Here is a 7,280-nt window from a genome sequence, read left to right as displayed (position 1 = left end):
TCCCGGCCTGCTTCTGTGGCGTGGTAGCGAGTCCTGTTGTCTTCGGGCTGACCGCTAGGGTTCATAGCGAGTCCTGTTGGTCTCCGGGCTGACTTCTAGGGTTCATAGCGAGTCCTGTTGGTCTCCGGGCTGACCTCTAGCGTTCTTGGCGAGTCCTGTTGGTTTCTGGGCTGACCTCTAGGGTTCATAGCATGAACACCGTAAGAGCTACAAACATACAAATAAAATACCATTAGTAACTCAATGTTGTTCTAACCTTTCACCTTAACCTATGAATTATTTACGTTACGTGCTATAATTATGTTTACAATACATTAATTTAACTCTTAACATTCCTATATTATAAAATAAAACATATTTCAACTGTTTCAACTGTTCAACGGTTAACCAAATATTAACACCATCTAATGGCAAAACATAAACATCACACCCAATACATACAATCCACTCATCAAAACACCTACCTTGTTCCCTCATCAACCAAGCGCTAACTGATTGTCTAGACCTTAATTTGACTACTCCTTAATTATCTCCTTTTTACTGTGACCCGTGCGCTCTCTCTGCACGATGTCCAAGCAGTTAATTGTCAGTTATTGTCTGCAGTGTTGTCAGTCACTTAGCAACCTTGCCCTTTAAAGCCCTTTCAAAATAAAAGCATCGGCCGCAAAACAACAAATATCTCTTAATTAGATGAGGAAACCAAAAAATACTAATAAAGTCATTTACAAGGACAAGGAGAAATCTGTCACGAATATATTAGTAGTGCCATCATAAATTCTCCATGATACAAATATATAAACAGTTTAGTTTCTGTTAGTTCTGTCAAGATGCAAGAAGGGGCGAATTTATATTTATATTGGTCAATCGTTTTATTTTAAATATGCTGTAGCAGCCGTAGTTTGACGACTGTTATAAATATCACCACGTTTTGCAAACACGGGATTAGCTCAGTTTTTGTCGCTTGTTTTTAGGAATTGCAGCGGCTGCAGTGCGCCACTATAAAGGTACAATAAAGCTGATAAACAGGTGAAGAACCAAACTGGACAGAACCACTTCTGATTGTTTGCCAAGCCAAACATCCAATAAAGGTTCCACCAAGCCACCACTAAGGCACTGGGCTCATGTTTCTCGACACGGGCAAAAGAAGGTTCAATGTCCAAACTTATTGATTGTTCTTGGTGATTTATTTTCTTCTTTCACCAAACAATTACAGAGATCAAACTTTCATTTGTTCTCATGCTACACTCTTGCTCTGGTAAAAACCATCGGCCCCAAACCCAAATGCCTGCTGGTCCTTCACCAGGCCCCTGCATTTATAGAAAGTGGACTGACTCAGATTACTTCCTGTCTAAATTTAGAAAATAAATAAGAAAAATAATAAAACAAAAAATAAATAAAATCAACAATTGTCAACCTACAAATAAACTCTGTAAATAATACAAAAAATAGAAATTTAAGAATAAAGTAACAAAATTCAAATGGATAAAGAAATAAAATAGCTCCTACAACTCCTATTCCGCCTTTTCTCGCTCTTTATGTCGGTATTACACGGTTGTAATACACGGTTTGTCGGTTGCTATAGCAATATAAATGCTATAGCAACCGACAAACAACAGCCCAACGAGCAGATAGAGCAGAGATTACCGATCAGGGGAATCAACACCAAAAAGCAAACATTTCCCACACAAAAAAGAAGCAAAAACACTAAAACAGAACATCCAGTCTGTTACATTATGTTGTCAGGCTTAATGTCTATATTGTGATTATTAAGTTTTTGCCTGACTACCGCAGTGACTTGATTTGGCGGGTTGTTTAGTGCTAACGGAACCAAAACACACTGAACTGCGCAGCACATGCTAAGGTTATCAAAGTCAATAGCAGACCAGCAACAGTTAGGCTTGTATAACTGACCCACTGCTCACTTGTTCAATGTTTTCTTTAAATTAAAACGTTTTCCTCACCTGCGAAATCTGAAGCTCTTATTACCATTATCTATGGTTGAATTAACTGCTAAACATTGCGTCCGTTGTTCTGATTCTTTGCGTGATTGTAGTAGTTTCCTGACCACCGATATTCCTGACTCAATGGACAGCTATGGCGCATCTGTGACTTACGATAAATCACGTAATTTCCAGTCCAATAACATATATATCCATCAATGCTGCTGGGGCTCCGTCCTTCTCGCACTTCCCACTACTTAGCAGTGGGTGAAAGGTTACATTGTGTTGCATTCAATGTTGTCGGAAAAAAGAGTTTTATGCGCTTAATGTCCGATTTCCCATAACTATTTATTTAATTCATAGTCGCTAGCTGGGGTGGTAACAGGGGGGACAAGGCTCTCATTTGGGGTGGCACCCCAGTAGATCCGCCCCTGGGTGGTTGCTAAACACAGACCATGAATCCATCAGTGGCAGCTGAGAAGAAGGGGAGTTAGGGTTGTTTTCTCTAAAGGTAGAGTTAGGAATTCCATCTAGAAGGTACTTTTGGGGGATAAGGCGAGGATCTACTGCATTGACTTACTGGTATATAAAAATGTTGGGGGGGTTGGTGGTGGATATTTTGATCAATCAACGGAATCAACAAGGTAACCATATTTGCACAATACTCTGGAGTTTTTTTATGAGGCATTTCTCAAATCATGTGACATGAACAGAACTGAGTTGAATGAGTTTAATGAAAATAGTCATTATGACAACTGAAGAGGATTAAAGATATTAAATGACAAGATGAGTCTTAATGTATTGACAACTAGATGGCTGGAATTAGCCTTATTATTTACAGCTGACTTGACATAGATGCATTACTGTGAGAGCATATTTCTCCCATTACAAATTTTTATTACACTTTTCTTGGCAGGAGTGGCCTTTTTAAATTAGTAGCTGGAAAGAGGTTAAATGGAGCAGGGTAAGAGATGCAGTAAATGGTGCAGGGCCTGGGAATTGAAACCAGGACAGCTGGGTTGAGTGTAGGTTCATCATATGGTCTACCTGCTTTACCACTGAGCAACAGGATTTACCCCATTACACATTGGGGTTTTTTTTTCTGTTCTTGCAGTGAAATATTTTTAATCAAATGCCATTGTTGCACTCAAGACAGAAATTGGTGTTGTCAAGTCTTAAGAAAATATGTGTGTGGTTTCGGGTTAGGGGAGGGGAAGCAAAAACAGTAAAAATATTTAAGAGTACTAATACTTTGTCACAGAATTGTATGAATGTACCTTTGTATTACCTCAGTTTCGCATAACTGCAGGGCAGGATTGCTGTTTGCCTGTTTTCCTCCTGAGCGTACTTCTCTTACTGTGCACTTTACTCAGATTTCATGTGGTTGGAAATAATTGGGCTCTCGTATACAAAAGTCAACAAAACAAAAAAAAATTGTTTTGCTGTTTATATATCTTATAGCTGAAATGTTCTACATTGTCCCAGTTTTCATTGTCATGTTGGTGGAGAGTTGTGCTAACAAGCAGTTCTGCAAAGGCAGAGCTTTGCCACAGTAGTGCACTGAAGTAAATGCACACGTCAGCATCCTAGCATTCTAATATCTAGCAAGTAATGTGTTTAACAACACAGTGCAACTTTCTTTATTGTGGTAACATTTTCTAGCTTTTTTTAAATTTTTTTTTATAGTTTTTGTTTGTGACAAACTTAGCTTTTTAGAGTGAATGTAAGATGTAAATTGAGAAACCTTTCAAACTTTATGTACTGTATTTTGAAAACAGCTGGAACAATTACCATCAAGGGCAACAGTGTATTTTTTTCTTTAGGGTTGCTGCATATTGATTAAGTTACACTGATGTCTCACAAATACTCAGTATGCAGCACAGGAATCTCCGCCAAGCTCTTGGTGGTGTGAACAAACTGTGACCGTAACACCGCAGCCGTTTTAAAATAACTTTTAGATGAAACTATAAAGAAGTTAATTGAACAAACAGGATATTAATAAATAACTAATCCGAAGAGCTGAAGTGCAGGTACATTCAAGTGTCATTAACTAATAAGCTAGTTTTCCTTTGTTATGCATTTGCAATAAATCTCACTTACTGTTTGCATGCTCGAGCCTCCTACTCTATGGAGTGGAATTAATTTCTTGATTAATCTTTTTGTGGACACCATCACTTTGAACCTGATATAAATCAAAGGTTCATATCCTCACCATCAAAACTGGATTATGCAAAGTTGTTCCATAGTTTATCTGTTACCTTGAACAAACCTGCTGATTGTGGGAGTAAGTTTTTATGTTTGTTGGCTACTATAACAAATGCAAGGGAATTTTTAAATGTTAAAACTTGATATTACAGTATAGTTTCAATTTACCAATTTACTGTTAAAAGAAACTCATTTTGCCAACAGCTAAAAAAGGAAATTGCATGAATGAAAGCAGCTTTTTTTTTGATTGCTTAGCCATATTAACATAGTTAATGTGAGCAAAAATGTTATTTGTGACAAATGTGAATTCAAGTTGCGGATCAATTTAGCTCTGTTACGGAGTGAAGGCTTCTTCAAACAAGACGGAGGCTGGAGGCTGTATGTCTTTTACTGAACCTTTCCGTTGATAACGGCAACAGCTGTTCGTAACCTAGCAACCACAATCAACAAAAGCAAGATGGTGACAAAACAGAACCAGATCCTGTTAAGCATTCTTCAAAATAAAATACTTCCTCTATTCAAATAAATGTCTCGCGTTTAAATATATTTCACTTCACCTTTGTAGTTATATACTATCATGTTCAATTAATAATCATCATGTAAATTATGCTTAACATATAATTGTAAATCAGCCACTTATCATGCAAAATATACTGAACAACATACAAGTGTAAAAAAGTCACAACAAGCTCAGAATGTTGGAGTCGTACAGTTGCATCACATCAGTATTTTCAGTTTACTTCCTGATAAATGATGAGAACTTCCTCAACAAGTTCTCAATTTTTCTGATGTGGAAATATCTATTCCTAAAATACAAAATAACCATATTCTGTATAACAATTTTTTTTGCTTTATTTAAGGTTTGAGTAATTAGATGGCAACGATGGGCCAGGAAGCCATGCGTGGGTCTTATTTAGCTAGAGTATAGTCCTAAAGATAATTAGCTCTTTCAATGGAAACTAATGCCTCATATTGATTTTGTTTTGGACCAATCTCGAGGACTGCAAAACCCTGAATGGACTAACCACATAAAAACCTATAAAGAGTGATCAATAGCTTTGGATATGAAAGTTCCCTTAATACTTGGAGATTTCTGCCTGAAAGTTTCTTGTGTGGGTGTAAATCTGTCAAAATATAAATTATATAAAGATGGTTGGGTGCGCTGTTGCCTGGTTGAAGTCTAATCTTGTAAAGGGCAGCTGAATTAATTCTGACTGAGTCATGAAAATGAGAAAAGGAAATGGGAGCAATGATTGTAGTCCTCGACGGGTGCAATCAGACCTCTGCTGACGTGAAAGTAACAAGTGAAAACTGCCCCATGATAGCTTCCCCACCTCAAAGCAAAAAGGGAGCAATTTCAATTAGAAATTGTGAAGTTTTGTGCAATTCAGACAAGATTATAGATGTTAGTCTGGACCCTCTTTATCGTAACGGGAAAAAAAAAAATTGCCAGCAGTTGGGGTTTTATTAGCTCAGTGTTTTTAAGTCCCACTCAACTCTTCTGTGAAATCTTATTCTATAGGGATGATTTCTTGCAACAATACGGTCCAAATTAAGGTGGGAAAACTGTTGTGACTCAGAGCAAGAAAGGCTCCGAGTCAAACGCATGCACTCTACTTAACTAAGATCCCTGCAGTTGCCCTCATAAATCAGTCTTTCTGAAGGAGTGGACAGAAGAACACCAAATACTTTACATTTCCTGTGCTACGTTCTGCGTTTTTCATCTTGCAGTATATGACGTGACAAAGTAAACAGATGTCTACCTTCTTCTAAGCATTTTGGTTTAATGAGCTGAAATTTGAATATGCCCATTATATATTTTTAAGGCCTGTAATGAGGATTATTTGAGACGGCACAGAGAATTTAAGAGGTCCAATGGCAGCAAAGAAAACGGGCATGGAGGAAGGAAGATGAAACAAAGCCAGACAAAAAGAGTCCCTTGCTCTCTCATCATGTGATTTTTGCCCAGTGAAATAAGGTTTAAGACTCTTATTTTGAAGTTGTAAAGGAAGTAATTATTGAATTGACCTGTTGTGTTGAAAGAGTTGGTTAAGTTTTCACCACTTTAAGAAAGTTTGTAGGCAAATATTTTGGGAGGAAAAGACGTAACATAAAATATGAATGACCTATTAGCACTGTGGAAATTCTGACTGGCTAGTCCTTTACCTCTAAAGTTGGCATATCCCACCGACAGAAATATTTGCGTAGTCGTTTTTTCACTTTTTGTGTGTGTGTGTGTGTGTGCGTGTGTGTGTTTTGGACTACATTTTGACCATAGTTGGTTAAAAAAAATAGATTGGGTATCCTTTGTCACCAAAAACTCCTGTTAATAATGCTTCGTCTCCTTCTCATTAGCCCAGTGTTGCATATTTTCTTGTGAGCCAAATATTTCATAATGTTTTTCATATTATAAATTAAAGGAAAGACATGTTTACAAAGCAGGTGACCTTCTTAGACATGATTGGTGTCAAATCTATATTACAGATCTCTTTTACTTAAACGTATATGCAAAAGTATGAAACTCACAAGCTTCTAAAAGGCATTTGCGTGTTGAAATATCCAAGATTTTTTCACATATCCAAATATGTAAAAAATTTATTTGATCAAAGCTGTGAAGCTGCACTTGTTAATCCTAGTCGTTAAGGCCCACTGTCCTGTATAGTTCACATCCAATATTTCAAACTCTACTACTTGGGGCACCCTGCGGTATCAATTATCTTGAAGATAAAATACGAACAAATTAACTGAGATGTAAAGCTAATAAGCTCAAACTGCCATAAAAAATAGTTTTTCAAGCACACTACATTTTGTTTAATAAAAAACTTCTCAAAAGGAGAGTGTAGAGGAACACATTTTCAAGAACTCCCATATGAATGGAACCAGATGGCTGTGAAACCAAAAAGATCTGGTGGCCACTCATGGAGTATTTCATTTACCTTGGAAGTTGGATTTGGGAATAACGTCAAAACCAATTCAACTATAATCCAGTCCCAAAATTAAAAACCAGTCGGTTTTGCCAGTCAGTATGTTTGGTCACCAAGCAATAATGCATTTGTCTTAATTTATGTTTAACCCAAACAGGTTGTGTGGTGCTGTACAAGTGAAATATTTGAGAGGCAAATCTAAAGGATTAAT

Source organism: Poecilia reticulata, linkage group LG21 (genome assembly GCF_000633615.1).
Source record: "Poecilia reticulata strain Guanapo linkage group LG21, Guppy_female_1.0+MT, whole genome shotgun sequence".
In the NCBI taxonomy this organism is placed as follows: Eukaryota; Metazoa; Chordata; class Actinopteri; order Cyprinodontiformes; family Poeciliidae; genus Poecilia; species Poecilia reticulata.
Note: the sequence above shows the minus strand (reverse complement) of the source record.